Genomic DNA, 25,703 nt, shown 5'->3' with positions numbered 1-25,703 from the left:
TAATTTTAGTTCTCTGTTGTGTTTGTTTCTGTTTCAGCAGATATGTTGCCCTCTGACACTATGTTGTGTTAAAGGGACAGTCCACCCAAAAAGGAAACTCTTGTCATTAATTAGTCACCTCCAATGTCGTTTTAAACCTCTTATGAATTTATTTGTTGCTTAGAACTTATTTTACAAAAGAAGCCGTTATGTAACTTTTTTCCTCCATAAATTGATGGTTCACAGTGATCACGTCTGTCAAGTTCTAAAAAGAACAAACAACACCATAAAAATCCAACAGAATGTGCAAACAGTCTAAACGGCAGTGACCGAATTGTTATTCTTGGGTGAACTATCCCTTTAAGACCTCACAAGACAATATCAACACGCAGTGAGAAACATTTACTGAAAAGTCTGTCCTGAAATATTTTAACTGCAAGAATAGCTTATAAAATACTATCTTGCTGATCTTCAAAAAAAAAAAAAACTTCATCAAAACATTTAAACTAAACAAAAATCGCCTTGTTTTTAATAATATCATAATACATTATTAATAATAACAATAATACTGTATTAGAATGATTTCTGAAGAATCATGTGACACTGTGGCTGCTAAAAATTCAGCTTTACTATCACAAAAATAAATTACATTTTAAAATGATATTAAAATAGAAAACTGTTATTTTAATATTTTAATAAAAATTGCAATAATTTTTAGATTGACAAGTTCAGCCTTGGTAAGCATAAAACACTTCTTTCAAAAATATTTAAAATTACAGACCCCAAACTTTTAAACAATAGTGTATGTCTTAATATACTAGCTAAAATATCTTAAATTTCATAAAGGGTTTCTTTTATTGAAATTAACTGAATATGTGGTTGAATTTTAAGTTTATTATTATCATATTAACAACCATTAAAATAGTAATGTATTATTGTCATGTCTTGACATATAAAATCATATTTTGGTTGCACGATCCCAGATAAGCAAGTGATTTTTTTTCAGAACTGTAAACCGATCCTCCTTGTCATCTCTGTGCAGCTGTTTCTGCAAGCCAGGTTTCTCGGGCCTACGCTGTGAGGAAGACATTAATGAGTGCGCATCCAACCCCTGCCAGAACCAAGGTGTCTGCCAACGGGTAAGTACCATGGCAACACCGAATTGCACTTTTTCCACTCTGTACTGCAACCCCCATAAATTGATTATGATGTAGCCCAAGTATCCTTTCTGAACTGTTTGTTTTTACTAGACAGTCTAGAAATGAGACACGTTTGAGAGATGCTGGTATTATTGTCTAAAGTGCTTCAGCTTATAATGAAGGTCCTTTTTCATCCTTGACATATATAAGCTGCTGGTCTAAACACAAGTGAGAATAGTTCAGCAGGTTCGCATCACTCCTCTATATTGGCTTTCCACTACTAGATCTTCTCCTCGTTGTGCTTTAATGGTCGCCCCAGGGCCACTCTTGGTACAGTCCGACATATGGGCAGAGGAATCCCGAGGCCAATTTGAGTCCTAAATGGTTTGTCTCCACTTTGTCTCCTATCATGTACGGGCTCCCCTGTGATCATCTGCTCCCTGCGTTCTGGCGGAATTGCTTCCGTCTGAGGGATTTCACTTCAGGTGTTTCCGTTTGCTCACAACTTATTCTCTTTCACACAAATGCACTTTTGATATGGCAGGGCTTGCTTTAGAGGAAATCGTTCTCCGCGGAGCTCTTTTACCTTGTCCTGTCAGAAGTCGGTGTGTTTGTATTTGGTTTACTGACAATAGTAGTTTACAGATGTTTGCTTTGATACTCCTTGTAGGCTACAGCATACAGGATGTTGTTTAAGACCAAGGAGGTCAAGGTTTGGCTAGTTTGCATGATCTAGATTGCCCCTGCTGGTAGATGTCATAACTACAATGTCTGGCTGCAAAAAACTTTTTTTTTTTTTTTTTATTGATGAAGATTGAAAATAATCATGTTTTCCAGCAGGATAGCTTTGTGCAAGCAACATATACATCTCTAATATATCATTTTATCATTTATAATATATCTACTTCTGATTTGTACACTTAAATACACTTACATTGTTCTACAGAAAATGTTTCATTGGATCTCAACATACTTTTTTGTGTATCTATAATTTTTTCCTTTTGCTTGTTGTGCTAAAAACACTAATTGTTTTTAATGACCATTTTTCACATTCTTTCTGACTCTTTCTATCATCAAACTAAGAGTTTAACCTGACGTGAAAAGGCTGATGTTATGGAATAAAATGTGAAAAGATAAACTATTTTGGCCAAAGATATCCATCTAGTGCATGTTTGTATAACCCAGGGTTTTGCTAACCCCCTTTTTTAAGTAAAAATATCATATGAATAACATCAGAGAACTGTAAACATGTGAATATGTTGTTAAAATATTGAAACTTCACAAGGGGTATTGCACATTATTATTTTAGTTTAGAGGGTGATCTTTTGAAAGAACATGCATTGCCTGCGTTTCTTTGTAACATTATTTTGAATTGTTAAAAATGTGGTGTTGTTTATATATAAATGTATATGTCATTATTTACAGAAGTAAATAAGCCATTTACTAGAAAAGAACCAGTACAGTAGGTTTCAATAAATGGGGGATATCTTAAATGTATAGCTTTTTTTATAGTGCATTAAACACTTTTCTTTCAAAAGATTAAGGCAAATCCTCTTTAAAGACAAAATGTACTAAGCCCAGTAGAACATACTGTACAGAATTAAGAGAAAATATAAAAAAAAGACACTAAAGTGAACAAAACAAACCAGCCAAAAATCACAGCGGGACACAAAATGCCCTATTAAAGTATGAATATATGCTACAAGAGAAGCTTTCCATCACAGAACCACTGAACTGGCCAAGTCCTCACAGATTAGACAGGTGACAGGATATTTGAAACCGAGTCAGCTTGTCAGTCATTTTGTCCGATGATAGCAGCAGCCAAAGTCATGATTAACAGACACGCTTCAGATCTTTTTGCTGTCAATCAGACTTTTTCCTGTCTGTCAGTTTTCCTAAAAACACTTCATGCAGATATGGTACCATTTTGTTTGGCACAGCCAGGGATTTTAAAAAGAAGATTTGGCTAATAATGTTATTTTTGTGCATTTCCAGTTTCCAGTGCAAATGTGTCACTGGATATTTTGCAACGCTTTGCAACCTGGACATAAACGAATGTGAAGCTTCCCCCTGCCTCCATGACTCTGTGTGCATCAACAAACCTGGAGGATTCATATGTGTCTGCCGTACTGGCTTCTCAGGTACGTCCCCCTCGGCCAGAGCCCGAGACACAAAATCAATGAGAGAAACCAGGGCTTATCGTGTCTACACGGGCTGCGTTCCTCAGCCTGACAGATTCTCAGTGGAAAGAACACACAAATAGCTCATCAGCACATTTGCCACTTTAATTAGATCGCACACTCCCACCAATATCTACACACACACACACACACTCACAGATTCACCTTGAGTTAACTAAACACCTCCTCCTCATCCTCTGCATTTTAATCAAGTACTTCCTCGTTTCCTCATTCCTTTTTTTCTTTCAGTTTTCTGCTTTCCCCAGGGTGATCTCATCCTTATTCGTTGGCATTAGTTCATTTGTGTATGTTTGGATAGGCGCTGCAATTGTACAATGTCAAGATATTGAAAGCATCTAAAATTAAAACACTTTACAAACATACCATCTTTACGAATCTTCTGAAAACTGGTCTAAACTGAATTTGACAGGTGAGTAAGTTTAGTACTCAGAAACAAACCTGGATCATGGCTGTTGTTTATTTGTAAATGATTAAGGATTAAAAAATAAAAAATAAACTTTTTAAATGCCAAATACTCTTATGAACTAAATCCAGGTGGGATTAATACAAATAAAGTTTGTACTCTCTATACTGTAAATAGTTGTAACCTGAAATTGTTACCTTAAGGAGATATTGAAATTGTTTTCAGACTTTAAATTTTTTAATGGTATTATAAAATCTCAACAAGTGTGAAATATAAGCAAAACAACATCAATATTATATTTAATTTGGGATGTCTCTGTCTTTGTTGTCTTAGTCATATTTTTTTTTTATATATATATATAAATGAAATAATCAACCTGTTAGGAAATATTTGTAAACAATTGCACCTTGTACATACTGTGCATACAAGACTTTACACTTTAGATACGCCAATACCTTGACATTGTACATGTCATTATCTATTGTATCTAAACGCATGTGTGCTAGAACCTCAGGTTACGTGCAAACACCTTTTAATACTAAGGCCATCACGCTCCTAGCCCACTTATCAATGCTGTTTTTTTTTTTTTTTAAAGCGTAATCTCAATCGCCATCAGCCAGCTTGAAGATTAATTTCATTTGTCTTTTGTACTGTATCATCAATTTATCCTCATCCTGCTGAGGGGAAAAAAGGAAATCTCAGAGGCACGGAAACTCCTGGGAGAGCTCAGCCTGACACACAGGCCCTAATTCCCACAGAAACCTCTTTTTTTATCAGGCCCCACTATGCCTTGCACCAGTCATTACTTTCCCCTCAGCTCTGAGCTCATCTGAGGAACCGGACGCATCCCCTGAGAGCTCAGGCTGGAGGATATATTCTGGATTGGTTCAACCAACTGGGGCTCAGAGGAAATATTTGCCCTAATAAGACATGTAACGGCATCGCAACTTCTTGAGAAGGTAGAATCAAAGATACAAAAGGCAATATGCGGCAGCCTGCCAACCGATGTGTCTCTGTGGCTGATCTGCAGCAAAATTATTTTTAAATTGAAATGGTGTGTTGCTCAGGCACGCCATATTATGTGCCTCGTTCTGTGAAATTACGTTATTTGTGATTTTGCTTGGATGTAGTAGGTGTCTCCTTCAATGTGATCGGCAGCTTTGCATGAAAAAAGGCAGAGAAAGTTGATACAATGTCTGTCTGTTATATTATTTGATGATGTAGCATCTAAAGCTAAGAAACCTACACGATAGCTGTTTTTCATTTATTTCGCTTTAGATGCATTTTAGTATAGCGTATATACAGATTGACATGCTGTTTTCCCATGTAGAGGACTACGAGTGCCATATTAATACATTTTTCATCATTCAAATCTGTCAAAATGTTTTTCAACAAATAAAACGTTAACTTATTTTAAATGTTATTATTTATAACTGTTGTTTTTACATGACACTAATGCATATGTATAAAGATATGTTTTATTTATTATTTAAATATTTAATGTTTTAATAATACTTTGATTATTTGAAACATTTTATGACTGAAAGATGTATTTTTTTTAAATGGTAAAACAAGTATTTTAATTTAAATTGATTGAAATTAATCAATAATTAAAATATCAAGGGAAATATTCAGCAGTTAGGATTTTTGATAATTGTTCAGCCAGTTCTTGCTCTCTGAAGCTGCAAAGCACTTGCAAGATATTTCCTACTCTTTCTCTCCTATTTTATGTAGTGTTTCTTTTTTCTTTTTCAGGCTTTTTTTCTTCAATGGCTTTCTTTGCGTTGCTCTAGTTCTCTCTTTTTTTGGTCTTTTGGATAGTAAATCTGATAACTCGCTGTGGGTTTGAGAAGTTCCTGCAGAGAGGAGTAATTGAGGAGTGGAAGAGAAGATTATATGTTTTTTCTCTCCTCTCAGATGAGTACAGTGAGCACCCTTAAGAAAGCCAACATTGGGATTAACCCAACAGCTTTATAATCTCTCCCCTGCTTGGCTTCTCATATTCTACAAAGTCTGATAGGACAGCACATTATTTGTCAAATCAGACAAGGAAATGCCGATTAAGAGGGTTTTGTATAATCTCATTAGGAGCGCTGACAGTGTAAATGTATTGTCTATGAAGCGAGGCTTGTGTGCACTTCCTTATAGTCTACAGTCTTGATAGTGTCGTATGAAGCAGCGAAATATGAAGTACTTGTCGTGACTGAATATCAAAACCCGGTTCGTGTTTTGGGGTTAATAAGATTTTTACAGTTAATTCATACCCAGTCGATGCACTGACACATTGTTGTGTTTGCGGATGACTATCCACAGGGAAATAAATTCATTACGGCTTAACCAGGAGGTCAATATGAAGTGAATTAACAACGGTCCGTGAATGAGCAATTGGGGAAAACACTTTAATTAGAAGATGTTAATGATCTGCCTCATTGTTATGTTTTAGTTCCTTTTATTTATCCACGTTGCCTTCGAGACAGAAAAACACTTCAGCGTGAAGAACTGTGCTGAGTAAGAAAGGCTGAAAACGTCTTCAGTGAGAAACACCACGGGTAGTTGTTTGTTTTCTCACTGGCTGTGTATTGAGCAGTGAGTAATTGAAATAAAGCTTTAATTTATTGTCAGAGCATGACCTGAACTGCGACTGATGGCGTCGCTTTCGCCAGAAGTGACTGAATTATTTGTGTAGTCAAGTATGAATTAATTTTACATTCCTGTAATATCAGCATATGATTCATAATGTTTAAAAGATCGCTTCTGCACTTTATTTAGATGTCTCGGGCTTTTGGAAATGCTTCCATTTGTTTGTGTAGTTACAGAGAGGAAGAATAATGGCTGCCTGCTCTTTAGTATCGCAGCTCTTTGGCTCTCATTTTTATCTCCGTCATTTGTCAACCTGTCCCTGAGTGTCTACAGAGTCTTACTCACCTCTGGATTTTACAGGCTCTTCTCAACTTACTGAATTTACAGCTTTTTTCCAGGTAAATTATGACCTATTAGGATGTTTGTTACCAAACCTTTTTGTAGTGGATTTTACGTCATTCAGCTTGGTCATAAATCCAGGTTCGAGAATAATGCACTCTGTACCCAGTGACATACAAAAGCATGACCACACACATTTAGAAATACACAAATTAGAAATATCCTGCAAATTGAAGTACAAATACCTCCCATCAAGAGAAAAAATGACACAATAAAATTTAATATTAATTTAAATTAATGAATTGTTTGAAATAAGACTTACCATGAGTAGACAATCATATATTTTTTATTTTGTGAGAACTGTGCAAATACTATATATAAAATACCAAAATAAATTTTGTTTATACACATTTTTTATGCTTATACTCATCTATTAATGTTTTCTGTCGTTAGTGGAATACATTTACATTTAGTCATTTTGCAGATGCTATTATCTAAAGCAATTGGGGAATACATAAAGCGATTAATCTTAAAGAGGCAAACAGACACAGGAAGTGCTCATAATACCAAGTTTCAGGCATTGTTCCAAACAAGTACTAGCTAGAATGGGAAGAAATAAATCAAGGGAAAGGCAAAGTTTTTTAGTTTTTTTTTTAGATGAAGTAGTTCAAATAGTGTTGAAAGAAATCGCTTGAAGATTGTCAGGGAATCACCATTCCGGATAGGGGTGGGAAGATCGTTCCACCAGTCAGGAACAGTGAACGAAAATGTTCTGGAAAGTGATTTGGTGCCTCTCTGTGATGGTACCACGAGGTGTCGCTCACTAGCGGATCTAAGACTTCTGGAGGGAATGTAGATTCGTAATAGTGAGTGGAAGTAGGCGGGTGCAGAGCTTGTGGTTGTTCTATATGCAAGATTTCTGACCGAAGTTGATGGGGTGTAATTGTAGAAGAACCTAGCTGGATGGTGAAATCAGTGCTACCAATGACAAAGTCATTGAATGCCTCACAAAATGGTTATAGATGTTAAATTTTGTATTTCAAATCCAAATTTAAATGCTTTCAGAATTATGAATTGGCATAAGCAACTGTATTTCTACTAGCTGATAGCTGATGTTAAAGGTTGATATAGAACATTCTTTGAAATTTGCTTTTTAACCTAATTAAAGATTTTATTAACTGTTAGCCTCATCTTAACTTAAGCCTCATCTATATTGAGAAAATTAGACTTGCTTTTCATCTTTTTTTTTCTCTGCATTTTGGTCTGGGTTTTTGCAAAAATGTACCACATTGTTCTTATACACATACCTTTATAATTTTTGTTCACCTTGATATCCGAGATCACCTTGATTTACAAGAATTTCTAAATGCTGAATGTAATGTATTTATATGGTATTGATTTTCTTCTTCCTAAAGGTAAATGGTGCGAGCTGAACGTTGATGAGTGCAAATCTAATCCATGCCGAAACAACGGGAGGTGCATCGACGGTCTTAATGGTTACCAGTGTGTGTGCTCCAGAGGTTTCATGGGCTATCACTGTGAGAGAAACATTGAAGAGTGCTCATCCAACCCCTGTGTTCATGGGAGGTACATTAACCTTGCTGAGCTGTAACGATGTGTATTTCAAGCACTGTGATTGAGAGCTTTGTAAATAGCCATCACATTCATTCTGAAAGAGACGGTACCTGTGAGTCTTTTAAAAAACTAAATGTGCTCGTAATCCTTCTTGCCAACTCACTCTCAATTAGCAGTTTGGCAGTCTGGTACTCAGTAAACACAACATAATTAGTCATTACCAGCTGTTTCTTGCACTTTGAGCATCTAACCAAGTTACAGTAATAACTTGATTTTACATAAAGTGCTAATGCCTTAAATAGTCACAGTTTGGGAACAGACTTTTCCCTCGGGAACCGTATTTAGGGAAACATCTCAGCTCTGTCAGTAGACTGCATGCTGTCAATCTAATAATAAGGAATATAACAGGACTCAACAATAAGAATATTTGTTTCTACTGTCCAGGTAAATAACTAATTTCTGGAAATTCAGCTATAATATAACTTAACAACTATAAACTATTAAGTCAAACATACTTTTTGAGAAAAATGCTGATATTATTTGTAAATATTTAAGCATATTTATGCCTCCAGCACAATCAAGAATAAATCTCAGTTGATTAATTAATTATAGATATAATATTACTACTAACTGTTTTCCCTCAATTGTTTATTTGAAAATAACTATTTTCCATTTGAATATATTATAAAATGTTATTTATTTCAGTGATAGCAAAGCTGAATTTTATTCCAATCTTACTCCAGTCTTTAGATATTTCAGAAAACATTTTAATATGCTGATTTGATGCTCACAAACATCTCTTTTGGGCATGAAATCATTCCAATGATTCCAAATTATTGCAAACTTTTGTCTGCCAGTGTGTACATCAAGTTGTAATAATACACAATACATCTGGCAAAACCAAAGGTTTTCATTTGTAAGGCATGAAAACATATATGTGATAAATAAATGTCTATGCTGGCTTGTCAGAACTCTCAAGCTGGCCCTGGGCTGTCTTTATTGTCGAGCCCTGTAAAATCTAGAAATGAAAGGGGACACAGTTCATGCAGATAAACATGCTCAGGTTTATAAATAGATGCATCTTTAAATTTTATAATCCCATTATGCTGCTTATGAGTTTTTAGGATGATAAAAGATATGGGTTGTCACCCGACATTAGCTGTTAAACCGGGAAATGAGCTGTTTAATCACAGCCTAGTAAATGTTGCACTTGCACATTAATTAACCATCAATGTGACTTTATCAAGACAGCAGCAGTATGAGAGTTGTAGTGGCATGTACAATATAACTTTCTAACATTTATAATATGAATTGACTATATATTATTTACAAGACCCTCACTTATGAAAATCATTTATACAAGCTTGTTGTTTTATTAGTTCTGCAGTTCTGGCGTGTTTATGTACTGTAAAGCCTCTGTCAGAAATCACTGCAGCAAAATGTGGTTGAGGTTGCAGCTTCATTGACATGTAAAATCATCTCTCATAAATCATAAATAATGAATGCAGAATTTGCACGTCAGGGCACATAAACAATCTCTTGTGTCATTGTAGTTGCCTGGATGAAATGGATGCATACAGCTGTCAGTGTGAGGTTGGATGGACCGGTCACAGATGTGAGATCAACATTAATGTAAGCATGTTCTTTTTGTGCTTCTCAGGTTGTCAGTACATCTTGTAAATTATCAGAGCGTGAGTTATTATTGTTGTATGCATGCATGTGTGTCTGTGTATGTATGTATATATTTAAATTATTATTCCATTCTAAATATAGAATTTATTTTTATATGTAGTATCTTTAAATTACAAAATTATATATATTTTTTTTAATTAACAAATTAAAGCTTAAGAATAATAATTAGTAAAGAAATTTAAGAAAACTTTTTTTTAAATCATTGTCTATGTTCAGCATTCATGAACCTGTGATGACATGTAAATCTAGCAAAGTGTTTCTTAATATTATCTTTTTTTGTAATTAAGTATATTTGTAACAATTTTTTTTTACCTTGGTATACATTTTTTTTTAACTATTTAGCGCTGCTGCGTAAGTGTTTCTCAATACAATGGATAAGGGAGTGATGGCATATTTGACGTCTTTCTCTCTTCTGACCAACATCAACATCAGCATTTCCTCATTTGGAAAGTCAGAGAAATGCTATCAGGGATTTGTCTTTTGCTTTTGGAGCACAAAATATTTGTTGTAGTTTTCATTCACCAGATTCATGATTCAAGATTCAAGAGTTTTATTTGTCACATACACAATTATACAGAGTATAACCAGCAGTGAAATGTAGGTCAGGTCCGCTCCAAGGACAGTGCAATTATAAAGTATACAAATATTAAGAAAAAGAAATGTAGAAAAAAATTAAAGAATAAAATAAAATAAAAGATAAAAAAATATAAATGTAAATGTGCAGGTCAGTATGTTGTTGACTTAAATAGTAATAAAGAGGAATGTGCAAAAAAAAATGTGCAAAAAAGTTGCACAGGGTATGTAATTAGCAGCAATATGAGGTAGAGAAAAATTATGAATAGCTTATTGATATGGTGATATTTACATGGAGTCAAGTGATTTTGATGACACAGAGTTAGAGTTTAGGAGCCTGATGGCCTGGGGGAAGAAGCTCCTCCTAAGTCTCTCAGTTTTTGCCATCAGGCTACGGAAGCGCTTACCAGATGGAAGCAAAGTGAATAGCTGGTTACCAGGGTGATTTGAGTCCTTGATTATTTTGACAGCTCTATTTTTGCAGCGTTTGAGGTAGATGTCCTGCGGAGAGGGGAGAGCAGACCCTGAGATGCGCTCAGCTAAGCGCAAAACTCTCTGTAGTGCTTTGCAGTCCTGATTGGAGCTGTTTCCATACCACACTGAGATGCACTGAGTCAATACACGTTCTATGGTCCCTGAATAGAAAGTTTTCAGGATTGCTGGTGAGACCCTGAATTTCCTCAGCTGTCGCAGATGGTACAGTCTTTGCCTGGCTTTCTTAATCTGTGTTTGGATGTGTGTAGTCCAAGTCAGGTTCTCGGAGATGTTTACACCAAGGTACTTGAAGCTACTCACCCTCTCCACAGGGGTCCCACTGATCATAAGAGGAGTGTAGGGCTGCTGCTGTCTCTTCCTAAAGTCCACGATCAGCTCTTTAGTTTTGCTCACATTCAGAGAGAGAGAGTTGTCCTGGCACCATGATGTGAGTCTCTCTACCTCGTCCAAGTATGCGGTCTCATCGTTGTTGGAGATGAGGCCCAGAACCACAGTATCATCAGCGAATTTGATAATAGATGTGGAGCTGTGAGAGGACATGCAGTCATGCGTGTAGAGAGAGTAGAGCAGGGGACTCAGGACACAGCCCTGTGGGGCTCCTATGTTCAGAGTGATGGAGTTTGAGGTGAACTGGCCAACTTTCACCACTTGAGGTCTGTCAGTGAGGAAGTCTTGAATGCAGTCACAGAGTGAGGAGTTTAGGCCGAGGTCTGTGAGTTTAGAAGCCAGCTTGATGGGGACTATAGTGTTGAAAGCTGAGCTATAGACAATGAATAGCAGCCTTACATAATTCCCATTGTTGCTGTCCAAGTGTGTGAGGGAAGAGTGGAGGACGTGAGAGATGGCATCGTCCGTAGATCTGTTTGGGCGATAGGCAAACTGAAGAGGGTCCAAAGTATCAGGTATGGAGGAGCAGATGTGGCTCTTTGCAAGTCTCTCAAAAACCTTCATGACTATAGATGTGAGAACAGTATAGATGTTTAATCATCTATGGTGACCTCTGGGAGCCCTTAAAATGTGAAAATAGTCCATTATGCAACCAACAACGATGACGGCAATTGAATTCCCATTGGCCGTCTTACATGTATTTGCATAGTGAATTTTGAGTGCCGTTTTTATTGCATATTCTATATAGCTGCCTTACACTGCAAAGGCAGTGTCTCGTATGTAGATTCTCATACACAGTGCACAGAAACGTGAGTGTCATACCAATGACAAAACCTTAAAGCTTACACACTACTCTTTCCCTGCCTTGCCAGCACTGGTATTTCCTTAAGGAAATGTAAATTTAGTTCAAAATCTTCAACTGAAAGTTATTCAGCATTTGAAATTCAATAAACAGAATGCAGGTATGCAGAAATACAAACTGTTTTGAGACTATAAAACATGGTGCATCCATTTATAGAATCATAATTCAAAATGAATATGCACATTATATCAGATAGAGAAGGCCGTGATTGTCCAAAGAGTCCCCAGGCTGTAATGAAATCAAAGTTCAAGGTTTAACAGTGACAGTGAGTCTCTGAGACGTGGCTGCCGTATTTCATTGTGGAGACAGGGAACTATCATGTAAAGCTGTTAGGACAGACTACAGCATCACACAAGTACAAACCGGAGTCTGTGAACAAGAGCTCTGACACATACTTTTCATTGGTAAGAGCTGAGTATCACTAGACCCTCTATTGACAGGATTTTCAACTATTTGACGTTCAGCACTGCCACAAGTGGCTGTCTGTGCCTTTTTTCCTAAAAATGGGATGATTTGTATTAAACTTTCAGTAACGATAACAATCAAATGGAACGGATATGTTATGCTGCCATTGGTGGCGTGTGCAGGCTTAAACCCAGCTGGAGGTCCTTGTCAAAACAAGTTGGTTTATTGTCATTTCTTTGCATGATAGAGGAGGGGAAAAAATACAGTGTATTCAGCCACATTGCAGAACGTATCAAAGCTCTTTACAAAATCAACTTTTAACACAGTGATGGTGAATATACGTACATTTCACCCAATAATTACAATTCTGTCATTCATTTATTCACCCTCAAGTTGTTGATTTCTTTCTTCTATTGAACATACAGAATGCTGACAAATATTTAAGTCAATGGGGGCCATCAACTGTTTGGTTACTCACATTCTTCAAAATATCATTTGTATTCAGCAAAAGAAAGAAATTCATTTTTGGAACAGCTTGAAGGTTGGAAAATGTGACTATTTTCATTTTGGGGTGAACTGTGCCTTTAATACAATATTATGACAAATTGTACTTCAAGACTCTATATACTACTGATGTAAAGCTAAGTGAATTACAGAAACGCAGTATTGCATTGAGGTAGGCATTTTGTTGTGAAAGTAGAAAGCATAATTTTTTTTGTTTTGTTTTGTTTGTTTGTTTTTTGTAAAAATGGAGGATGTGTTCTATAAGGGACAGGATTAGAATATCAATATAGTATTTAAGTTTTTTGAAAATCTAAAACGCAAAAAAGTTTTGTGTGAGGGGTATAGGGTAATGGGATAGAAAATACAGTTTGTACAGTATAAAAGGCATTATGTCTATGGAGAGTCCCCATAAAACATGGAAACGTGTGTGTGTTTAATCAGTTGACAAACCTAAATAATATATAGTTATGTTCATAAATTCACATAACTTTGGTTGTTAATAGATTTTTTTCTCTTTGAGTGGTCTAATCTGGTCTAGTGGTTGTAATATCAAGTCTGGTAATTGGTTCAATTTTCAAACTGGTTCAGCTGAAAGGTTGCTGGTATAGTATGAGGAGCAATCCATAAGCCATCACCATTGTGCCCTTGAGCAAGGCACTTATTCCCAGGCTGCAGCAGGGGGGTTGTTCAAGTTCATAGCTGCGTTCTAAGGGAACATATAAAAGTCACAGAATCAAGTTGAACTGGACCTGTGGTGATAAATAAAGATTCAATTACATCTTCACTTTCGCTCTATACTGCCCTATAAAAGCAAAACATATTTGATTTAAATTTTCATAATGTTTTCTCTTAATCAGAGCATAATTGAGCTAAATCATAGTATGAGAAACCAGATTTCAATCATAAATCAGTTTTGAGTTGTATAGTTGTAGTAGTATGACAAAATGTGTTAGTCTAATTGTAGATGAGTGTTATTCATTTTGAAGATCCCCTAATAATTTTTCCCTAGTGGTGGCTGTTGCAACAATGAAGGTAAATTGGCTAGAAATATCACTACTTAGAAATAAAATTAAAAAAAAACTGAGAAAGAGAGTAAGCTTCATTCTACCTGACCTCCTGAAATATAATATCTGACCTAGATTCATATTCTAAACTTCCAATGACAACAAAGATGATAGGATGGAAAGGTCAGACATATTGTCGGGTTATGTAAGATTTTTATAATGCTTAAAAAGGGAAATGGAGCACCATAATCTCCTGAGAAGAGATGGAAATCGAGAACTGAAAGGCGAAAGACTGTAGTTTAACTCACAGTAATCATGTTATTATATTATGCAATTCTATCAATGCAATGGCAAGTTTGTTTGCTTTTTGAGAATAGATTGTGTATGTATTTTATGCGTAAAGTTATTGCAGTGTCCATATTATGCTGTTCATAATTCCTACAACAGGAATACTCCAGTTTAAAAACTCCAGCAGAATATTATACATATGTACTATATATAATTCCTGCATGTTTTAGATGGAGGGGATTATTCTTCTGAATAACAACCACAGGATCATCTAAACACAAGCGTCTGATTAAAATGCTTCTATCCCTAATTGATTTAATACCTAGCACGGCCTTAAATGTACGTGAAATCAATTCTGAGACAAAACACTTGTTTGGACGACTTCAGAGGATTGTTTGCTGTTTGCTCCCGTAATGACTATAGGACGATATCTGCCATTCTGTTTATATACTCACTTACAGTATCAACTCCACTAATGTACCATATATCTTTTTTTATATGAACATCTTTAAATCACAGAAATGTAATTAAATTTAGCTGTACGCATGCAGTAAAAACTGAATTAGTGCCCTAGGAAAATGGTATGATCAGGCAGTAAAAGCGATTCAGTAAAAAATGATAGTAAACATTTGGCTATTTGGGTACCAAGCCTTGAAATATTGGTTGTGTGTAAAGAAATCATGGTAACACTTTACAATACGGGTGCACAAATATGCATTAAATAATGACTAACTAATGCACAGATAATCATGAGTTAATGTATTACTCATGATGAACTAAACCAGTTTAACAATTTATTAACGATTACTGCATCAGCAACTAATGTACATTCGATATGATTAAAAGATTAAGTAATCAATAAATTGTTATTAGTTAAATGCTTCATAATGTGCTAATTACCTAGTAACTTATTTTATTAATTAATGAAGTAAATTCATATGTTAATTTCCACATTGGGTCGAAGCCATTCCTTTAAACTTCCAGTTGTCTGATTTAATTAATCATTAGCTAATGATTTGCAAAGTTATCATTATGTTATGACTTTACTTGTTGAGACACAGAACTATTAACTAATTGTTAAGTAATATGTCATTGTGGTTATAGATTTTGAATTAGTTAGTCATGTGCCTCAACAAGTGAAGTCACAACATAATGATACCCATGCAAATCATTAGCTAATGATTAATTAAAGCAGACAACTGGAAGTTGAAATGCATGCTTGAACCCATTGTGGTAATTATACCACAATGAGTACAATACTTGTACTCTGCATAAATGACAATAAAGTTGAATCTAATCTAATTAACATCTGCATTTGCACTATTAGTTAATATAATATGTCATTAGGGAATTAATACTTTGACACATTTAACTAATAACGATTGATTGATTACGTAATCTATTAATCATATAGAATGTTCATATAGACTTTGTTGCTGATTTGTTGCTGATGCAGTAATGGTTTAGTTCTTCATGAGTTATACATTAACTTATGATTATCTGTGCATTTGTTAAGCATGAATTAATGCATATTAGTGTCACTGTATTGTAAAATGTTACCGAAATCATTAGTATATGTGGAATTTTGGTTAATTTTGATACTAAAACTGAAAAAAAAAAAATTTAATGTTCACGTACCATATATATTGTCATATGCGGTGCATACAGTATACAGTGCATGTATTCATTATAAATGCAAAAAAAAAATATTACGGTATCATGACCTAGATATTTATATAATATTGTTTTGCACAGTTAATTGCAATTTACCTTAATTCTAATTTTTATGTTAGGAGTGTGAGACTCATCCTTGTGTTAATGGAGGCTCATGTGTGGATCTTCAGGACAAATACGCCTGCATATGCACAGAAGGTTTCACTGGGAAGAACTGTGAGATTGACCAGAATGTGTGTCTGCAGATGTCTCTTAATTTCTCCCTGTGTTTCAATGGAGGGACATGTGTGGATGGACCAGGGGCCAACTTCACATGCAGGTAAAAACAAGACTCTAGATGGAACTTCTGATGTTTTTGTGTATGTTTAACAATTTTGCTCTTGTGGAAAGCATTTCCTATCCAGGGCTTCATTGAAAAAGCATTTGATTGGAGAGACTATTGGTGGTAATGGTTTCTTTGATCTACTTAAACTTACGATGCTTTTGGTAAATTGTAAATTAAGGCCTTAAAAGTCTCAAATCAGTGCAGAAAGTATTAAAGTCATGGCATTAAAACTTGCATACATTCCAAAAAATGAATGACTTCCTCAGTATTTTTGTTTTTCCAATACAAATATCTAAATATTCTTAAATCATAATACATTTACTTGAGGTGCAAATGTAAAATGAAGTCTTCTAGGGGGAAATTAAGTTTTTAAGTTGTGTGATCAAAAGTAAAGTAAAGTTTGTTTGTTTTTTCTTATTTTAGTGAAAGGGAGCTTTTTTTTGTTTGTTTGTTTTTTGGAATTAATTAAAGTAACGAATATTGGTTGCAAGATGTACTTTCAAACTTTTGAAACTTTGAAGTTTTGTTAATACAATTCATTGTGTGCTCCTTAGACATTTACATTAAGAGAACATATTGACTTATTGTGTTCCCTACAGTTTATTCCTTTTTTTAGTTTTCTTATTTGGTCTTAAAAAGGTCTTTAAAAAGACTTAAATAGAGTTTTGGCACCGATTGAGGTTTGGTTCCTTGCCACTGTCGCCTTTGGCTTGCTTAGTTGGGGACACAAAATTTCTGGCAATATCGTTGGCTTGACTGCACAGACACTATTTGCAGAGAACTGAACTGATCTAGTCGATGACAACTTTGAATCAACAATGAACTGACTTTAACTGAAAAATTGACTGCTTGTTATTGTCCTCTTACATTATTAACACACTATGTTCCTGTTTAACATTTTAAAGCTGCTTTGACACAATCTGTATTATATAAAGTGCTATATAAATAAAGGTGACTTGACTTGACTTAAATGGACCTTAATCAAACCTTCAGAAACCCTCAGTAACTATAAAAAATCAGACTGCTAATAATTTGTTCAGTTAAATTCATTCAAAACCACTCATTTGTTCACAAACAAAACACCACTAAGAAGTAAGAGCAGGCTAAACAAACTTACATTTACTTACTTTATTTTAAAATATATAACTTGTAAATAGTTACAACTGCCATACACTGATCCAGACACATTTCCACAGTTTCTCTTGGTTCTATCTAAAGGTCTGCCAGAGTGGCTGATTATACAGCAGCTGCTACAACATTATCGCTGAACTAAACGGCTAAAATTGTGTTGTGGTGCATTGCACATTCTGCATAAAAGGGCCCATCCAACACATAACATATCTCATTATCTCTTCCTCATAAGACAATATTCTAATGTGAATAAGCCCCCTGTCCAGAGTCTCTGATTAGCCCGGGTGATAATGCTATTTGCAATTCTCATCATGTCAGGTGGACAGATGCACGGACAGACAGACAGCTGTGGAATGAGAAAGCATTGTCTGTCCAAATGAGGCCTCATTGAATTGATCTTCTCAAATGGAAAACAAACGCCCCCGTTCCACTTTGTGTTTACTCTCATTTAAAATTACTTGCAGACTGATGACTCGCAGGCCGATTTTATTAAAGCCTGTCTCATTTGGTAATGGACAAAAGCACACATTTTAAAGACCAAAAAATTGGAGCTCTATCAATTTTAAATCAGCCTCCATCGTTTTGCATAATGTTTCAGAACAGATTCAGAACAGATTGAGGGCTGATATGCTGATATGAAAGCCATTAAAGCTGCCACATAAAGAAAAAAAAAAGCCTCACATTTGGTGTAAGCTGATTGTTATACATCTACATCTAAAAAAAATTTTATATTGTGAAAAAGTTAGTTTTTTTAACTTATTTCAAAAAGCGAAACATTCATATATTCTAGATTCATTACATGTAAAGTAAAACATTTCAAAAGTTTTTTGTTTTAATTTTGATGATTAGAGCTTACAGCTCATGAAAGTCAAAAATTCAGTCTCTCAAAATATTATAATATTTACATTTGCGTTTCATTAAATGACCATCCCTACAGTATAAATGCTGGGTGTTTCTTGTTCTTTGAAACCACAATAATGGGGAAGACTGCTGACTTGGCAATGGATGGTCCAGAAGACAATCATTGACACCCTCCACAAAGAGGGTAAGTCACAGAAGGTCATTACTTAAAGGGGTTGCTGTTCACAGATGGCGCTTTTCCACTGCGTGGTACGACTCGGCTCGACACGGGTCAGAACGGCACGGAACGGCTCAGTTCGGCTCGGTTTGCGTTTCCACTGCAGTTTAGTACCGCTTAAGAGTGGGCGAGATTATTCACGTGTCGTTATAGTTGCGCCGCCTCTACTGCCGTGACTCCTGAAAAACTTTTTAATTCCGCATCGCTCCATCACACTCTCACTGGATCCGCTCCTCAACTATCATAAGAGGACAGTCTGTACTTCCTCAACTGACAATGAAACAGCCATTTTTTGGTTGTTAAAAGAAAGCTCATTCAAAACAGTTGCATTCGATCCTTAGTTGGCTGTGCTGATTTAAATCTAACGGGTTTGATGTGTCTCATGCTGCAAGTTCAAATGTTAAAATGACGCAGGCAGTGACGATTTTCTCTGGCCAATCCGTGATCAGCAGGGTTTACACGTCACATTTTAGTAACGGTACGGCTCGCTTGGAACCTCAGCTGAGGTGGTACTAAAAAAGTACCTGGTACCAGGTACTGTACCCAGTGGAAAACCCCCCAAAAGTGAGCTGTACTGAACCGTACCGTGCCGTACCATGCAGTGGAAAAGCGCTAAGAGTGCTTTATCAAAGCATATTAAATGCAAAGTTGACAGGAAGGTAGAAATTGGTTAGGAAAAGTTGCACAAGCAACAGGGATGAGAATACTGTCAAGCAAAGCCGATTCAAACACTTGGGAGAGTTCACAGGGAGTGGACTGAAGCTGGAGTCAGTGCATCAAGAGTCACCATGCTCAGACGTCTTCAGGAAAAGGGCTACCAAGCCACTTCTGAAACAGAGACAATGTCAGAGACAATGTTGCAAATCCTTTTTTTCTTTTTTTTGATTGATCTTAGGATATTCTGATATTTTGAGATACTAGATGTTTTTACTTTCATGAGCTGTAAGATCTAATCATCAAAATTAAAACAAAAAAACTTTTGAAATGTTTTACCTTATATGTAATGAATCTAGAATATATGAAAGTTTCACTATTTGAAATGTTACCAAAAAATTTACTTTTCACGATATTTTTTAGATGCACCTATATATATATATATATATATAGAGAGAGAGAGAGAGAGAGATGTATATAAGCACCAGGACTTCATGCTTATCAGGCATTTTAGGGAGATATACAGTAATAAGTGATGTATAAGAAATTATACATCAATATTTCTATGAAAATTAGTATACTTTGGCCATGTTTACACATGTGAACTTTTAGGAAGTGTTTCTTCAGAACGCCTCTGGACACTTTGGAAGGAATATCTGTCAGTGTCATTCATCTTGACCTGATATTTATTGATATTCTTACAGATGTTATGTTTGTTTTTACTTATACCTTTTCATGTTAGTTGATTTATAATTTAATGAAGAAACATTTTTTTAAAGGGTCCTTTCTACCCTTTACAATGTGCCTTTAAGCACTTTTAAATGTGAACTGCTCAAAGGGTTGTAGTATATCAAAATATCTATTCATAATCATCGTTCTTTGTATTGTTATCACCATGACTACAAAATGCACTGAATGCACATACAATCACCATACAGTATGTCAACTCATTTTCCAGAACTTGAGTCTTAAAGGTGCTGATAATTGAACCATTCTTAAAAAATTCCAGGAGATATTTAGAAATTTTGCTATATGCCAACAAACTCCGTTAATGAGACGCTTCTCAGTTTGCTCACCATCTGTGTGGCAGCGCTTTCACAAGCTTAGCTGACCATATGTCTGTCATTAATTATATTTTTCCTATTGAAAATTAGCTTTTTTGATGGGCTCAAGGCTGTGGCTCAGAAAGTCGAAGCATTGTGTTCAGCCTTTTAAAGAGACATGTTTTTTAGAGAATAAAAACAACTGATTCTCTGTGCCATGTTTAAAAGAGGAATGTTTTATTCAGCTGCCTGCCAGGTTTTGTGGGAGATTTCTGTGAGGTGGAGATGAATGAATGCTGCTCTGAGCCCTGCTTTCACGGGGCCATCTGCCAAGACCTCATCAATGGCTACCAATGTCACTGTTGACCAGGTGAGGCTTTTATGTTATAGAAAATACATAATATAATGCAAAACTGTATATAAAGGTATAAAGAAAGTGGTTTACTTCTTATTTGCTTTATACTGTATGTTCTGTATTTGGCTTGTGCTTTATAGACAGGGTTAATGACTAAATAAATATCATCTTGATGATGTGTATTTTCTGCATGTTCTTTCCAAGTTTAATATGCAAATATTGCTTGCAATCAAAACAATTCTCTGTTTGTTTGTGTATCCCGACCAACCTGACTCAGCAACACTGACTCAGCCAATGGTGTGAGTTTGGAAGCGGGAGTGGAACTGGCAGATGGAAAGTATTTGGGAAATCTATTTAAAAACGATTATCTCAAGCAAATATGAAGTGTTCATTTAAAAACAACATCACCTTTAGTTATTCGTTATTTTATTAAATGCTTTACATTATGTGCACATTCTGACTAGCATTTAACCTGTGCATTCATGTTATTTTGATTATGATTGGATTATCTGAAAAAAATGCAAATGTTTGGGATAAGTATGATTTATTTATTTATGCATTCACTCATTCAATTTTAAGAAATTAAAACTTTGATTCATCTAGGGCACCTTAAATTAATCACAAATTTTACAGTTGCAAGTTCAATTAATTTCTGATCATCGAATCCTGAAAATATGTATCACCGTTTTCACAAAAATATTAAGCAGCACAACTGTTTTCAACGTTGATAATAGGAAGAACTGTTTCTCGAACACCAAAACAACATATTAGAATGATATTTGAAAGATTATGTGACTGGAGTATTGATACTGAAAATTCAGCTTTGCCATCACAGGAATAAATTACATTTTAAAATATTAAAATAAAATAAAAAAAAACATTACATTAATTTGTAATAATATTTCACTTTTACAATATTACTTTTTAGTATATTATTATTAATTTATTTATTTGTAATTTGTTTGTTTTGCTTTGGTCAAATAAATTTTGGTTAGTATAAGAGATTAATTTGGGAGGGGAAAAATGAATTTTTTGTTGACCCAGATTTTTTAATGATAGTGTATTTTCCTTTTTTTTCAAATTTCTACTCATAGTTTTATTAACAGTATGGTTTCATTAAAATTGCTTTATTAACATGATGCATTTTTGTTTTTGTTTTTTTTGGTCAAATCAGTTTTGCTGAGTATAAGAGATTAATTTGAGGGGGGGGGGGGGGGGGGGGGGGGGGGCATTTTTGTTGACCTAGATTTTTTAATGATAGTGTATTTTCCTTTTTTTCAAATTTCTACTCATAGTTTTATTAACAGTATGGTTTAATTAAAATTGCTTTATTACCATGATGCATATTTTTCATCTAGTGTTTGTTATTGCAGAGAAATTAAAATAAAAAAAACTTTAGTTAACTTTTTCGGCAGTATCTTCTGTCAGTTTTTTTTTTTTTTTAACCTTCCTGATAGTCTTATGTCTGAAGAACACAAGAGAGATGAAGGTTTATGAAAACTCTCTGCTTCATGCATCTTGATTCCCCCATGCAAAAATCACTTAGGTTCCTCCAGGGAGTAATTTGCTCTTGCAGGCTACTGAAACAGACAGAAGCCTCATAGAGTATTCAAATGTATTCATCCCGTATGTGTGCACGTGTAGATGCTTTTCAGAATGTGAAAACGAAGCAGGAATGGAGATGGTATGAGACTGGTAGGGAGAGGTGGGGGTTGTTGGTTGTGGCGTGGGCTCACTGTGGCACTCTGGGTTTTTGTTCCTGGCAGGTTGGACAGGCCTTCACTGTGAAGTTGACATTAATGAGTGCTTGCTGCAACCATGCAACCAGGGATTGTGCATCCAGAATGAGCCTGGCCATGGCTACACCTGCTTCTGTCGGCCCGGATTTGTGGTAAGTCGCACTGAGTCCCCCTCTCCCCTCTTCCTTCTCCTCCCTGAGCTCTTCATCTTCCCCTGAAGTGATTTTGAGAGAGACGCAATCCTGTTTGTCTTTCTCCTGTCAAGTATTCATCATCCGTTTGTTTCCATTCCAATTTTGCGATGGCCTTTAAATATCCTTGTCGTCCTTAGGACGGTTGGCAGCAGAGTTCTTTAGTATTCAACATGCCAGTGGTGCTTTTCAAGTGGAAGCACAGATGTCACTTATCAATGGCAGAATTTGCATGCTATTTATCTATTTTTGTATTTTCGTTTCTGCAGTGTTGCTTGTCGAAGTACCACTAAAAAAAAATATGAGCAATAAGATATTATATAAATGCTAATCTAACTACAACCTGAATTCCAGAAATGTTGGGACGTTATCTGCTTTTGCAAAAAAACAACTGTTGGTTATCTGATTTTGCTATAAAACAAACTTTTAATATGAAAAAAAACATACTTTCAATGAACTTTAATTTTGTAAATTACCTGTATTTGTTTAAGTTATTATTACTTAATCAAAACAACCCAACTGCAGTTTGATTGATATTACCTGGAATGCTCAATAAAAAAACGTGATTTCTGAAAAAATCGGTTATCGGTTTTTGTAAATGAACTCTTCATATATATATATGTTAGTGCTGAACATGCAAAATGTACATATATTATTTATTATTACATTTGTTTCCCTCTCTGTGCCCACATACTGTATTTTGATGAAGCTAAATTCTCAATTAAACTGTTTTCATTGGTATATTTTACTGCTTCTGTTGTCAGACAACGGAATGAATATGAAATAGTGACTGAAACGCAATCCAAGACGACATAGCGCATTAATAACGTGTTAAAGCAAATTCATTTTAACGGCACTCAATTTTTTAACGCGCAATTAACACATTGCGTATTTTCTGTTTGACCCGTAGCCCAACCCGTAGTTGGAGAAATGGAGATACACAGTGTTGCCAATTTAGCAACATTGCAGACCCCTTGCTCCAACAGGAGCAGTGCTTTAATTCAGTTAATTCATTATTCATTCCGTTGTCTGACAACAGAAACAGTAAAATATACCAATGAAAACAGTTTAATTGAGAATTTAGCTTCATCAAAATACAGTATGTGGGCACAGAGAGGGAAACAAATGTAATAATAAATAATAAATGTACATTTTGCATGTTCAGAAGAAGAGCTGCCCTGTCTGTAAAAATGTAAACAGGTTTGTGTAAGTAAATTGCTCATACACACAAACACTATCTATATAGCATTTTTAATGGACTAATGATACACTTCAAAATCTCCAAAAATGTCATATAGGAAAAGTATGTCATTGCTCATGAAGTCTCAAAGCAATTGCCACTAGTACATATGTAGATGACGGTAAAGCTGAAAGCATAGTTGCTCCTGCTGGGCTTACTGTAATGTGTACTCATATTCATCCCAATGTGAGTTTTGCACCATGCTTGAATTCTAATGCCCCCAGCTTTTAGTTGAGTACACTGCACTTATTTCAGCATATTGCATCAAACATTGTACTTCCTCACCATAATGCCATACATACTAGCGCAATTTTTTCAGAAACCCTGACTGCCTTATTATTGTACTGACAATATGGTTGAATGTGGTATCAAACCATCCCAGCAGGCATTTCAAAAACACTTAGAGAAAAGATTTGTGTTGTGAGAAAAGTCTTTATTTTGTGTTTCAGGGGGAAAACTGAATATAATTACAATGACTGCTTGACCCAATCATGCCCTAATGGGTTTTCCTGTAAGGACAGTATCAACAATGTCAGCTGTGTCCCTATGAAGACAGACACATCCTCTGTTCCTCCCATCTCAGTCGCGTCGTGGAGAACCATCAACCCTAACCCAGAGTTACAACCCACTTTAGCACCTGTGGAAACACTGAGCTACCGACAGGTTGGTACTAAAACCGCATATGCAATATTTTGTAGTTTTGTGATATCTTTGAATGTTTTTAGCAGCCTCATAAAATCCAAAGTGTTACATAAGTTTTGGTTTTGAGCCTGAAATGTCTTTGAATCACAGTCAGTTCCTCATGAAGATCATTCTTTGCAAGGAAGCAAAATGTTTTTGCAATTTCACATTATATGAGTTATGTCTTCCACAGTACTGGCTTTTAATATTATTGACAGAAGGACTGGGTAAATGACAGACATCATGAATAATTGAAAACAATCAATAAGCTTGTGTGGTTTGTTTAGATCGGTCAGCTTTATTATCTTCTTGTCTTTGGAAACCTAAGAGATTATTGACACTGCTTAAGAGATGTTTCATAGTTTTTATATAGAAATGTATAGTACAACAAACACAATTAGTTCACCCAAAAATGATGTTTCACAAACTTCTTTAATTTTTTATTATTTAATATTTAACAACAATATCATAAAGTAATATTACTGAGTAGTTATCACGTTTAAATGGTACAGATATTATTTTAGCTGTCAGAACTAATTTGTGTTTAATGCAAAAGTTGAACCTACATTATAATTTTCTTTAATTAGATGCTTTGATGAAATTATGTTTAGGTATTTGAAACTTTTGTTTTTATTTATTTCTCAGTTCTTGGAAAATTTCTGATAAAATAAGATGATCACGCTGCTTTTTCTCAGTTAGTGAGAGAGAGCCCTACTGAGCTTGTGCTGAGTTATTGTCATCACTCTTATTTGTGAGTTTTCAATTGCCTTTGCTCTCCCCTATGGTATCAATGACTACAATAACATACAGATACATTACTGCAGGCAACATAATGCCAGACAAAAAGTCCTTGAAATGTGTATTCCGAAAACATTTCCCAAATAACCTACATTTTGCTTTGCTCTGTTCCAAAATGAGCTGGGAGCCCCTAAAGGTTAGTAAGATAAACACTCACCATCTGTGGTATGTCTGATAATAAGAGCTTTTTCCACATTTGTTCCACTAATGTTCTCTGAAGAAGCAATAGTTTGAACAAACTCAATTAGTTTTCGCTGGAAAAATTACAGCTAATTAGGAACTATACGCTATGGTTTATGATGTTTATTGAGTATGACACAAAACACCCATTGGTAGCAATGAATGAATTGTAGAGAGCCAAAATGTCA

At 35.2% G+C, this 25,703-nt stretch overlaps 1 pseudogene across 1 annotated transcript in view; it reads left to right on the top strand.

The window, feature by feature from the left end:
• Nucleotides 1–25,703, top strand: part of LOC306882570 (protein eyes shut homolog) — a 219,487-nt pseudogene that overhangs the window by 103,602 nt on the left and 90,182 nt on the right. The window contains exons 22-29 of the transcript in view: nucleotides 1,022–1,159; nucleotides 3,114–3,259; nucleotides 8,057–8,228; nucleotides 9,770–9,848; nucleotides 16,220–16,419; nucleotides 20,577–20,701; nucleotides 22,453–22,577; nucleotides 24,306–24,523. The product of the transcript in view is annotated as a protein eyes shut homolog (transcript). The remainder of the gene's footprint in view (nucleotides 1–1,021; nucleotides 1,160–3,113; nucleotides 3,260–8,056; nucleotides 8,229–9,769; nucleotides 9,849–16,219; nucleotides 16,420–20,576; nucleotides 20,702–22,452; nucleotides 22,578–24,305; nucleotides 24,524–25,703) is intronic.

Source organism: Barbus barbus (genome assembly GCF_936440315.1).
Source record: "Barbus barbus genome assembly, chromosome: 16".
NCBI lineage: Eukaryota > Metazoa > Chordata > Actinopteri > Cypriniformes > Cyprinidae > Barbus > Barbus barbus.
This window is presented reverse-complemented; position numbering and strand designations above follow the sequence as displayed.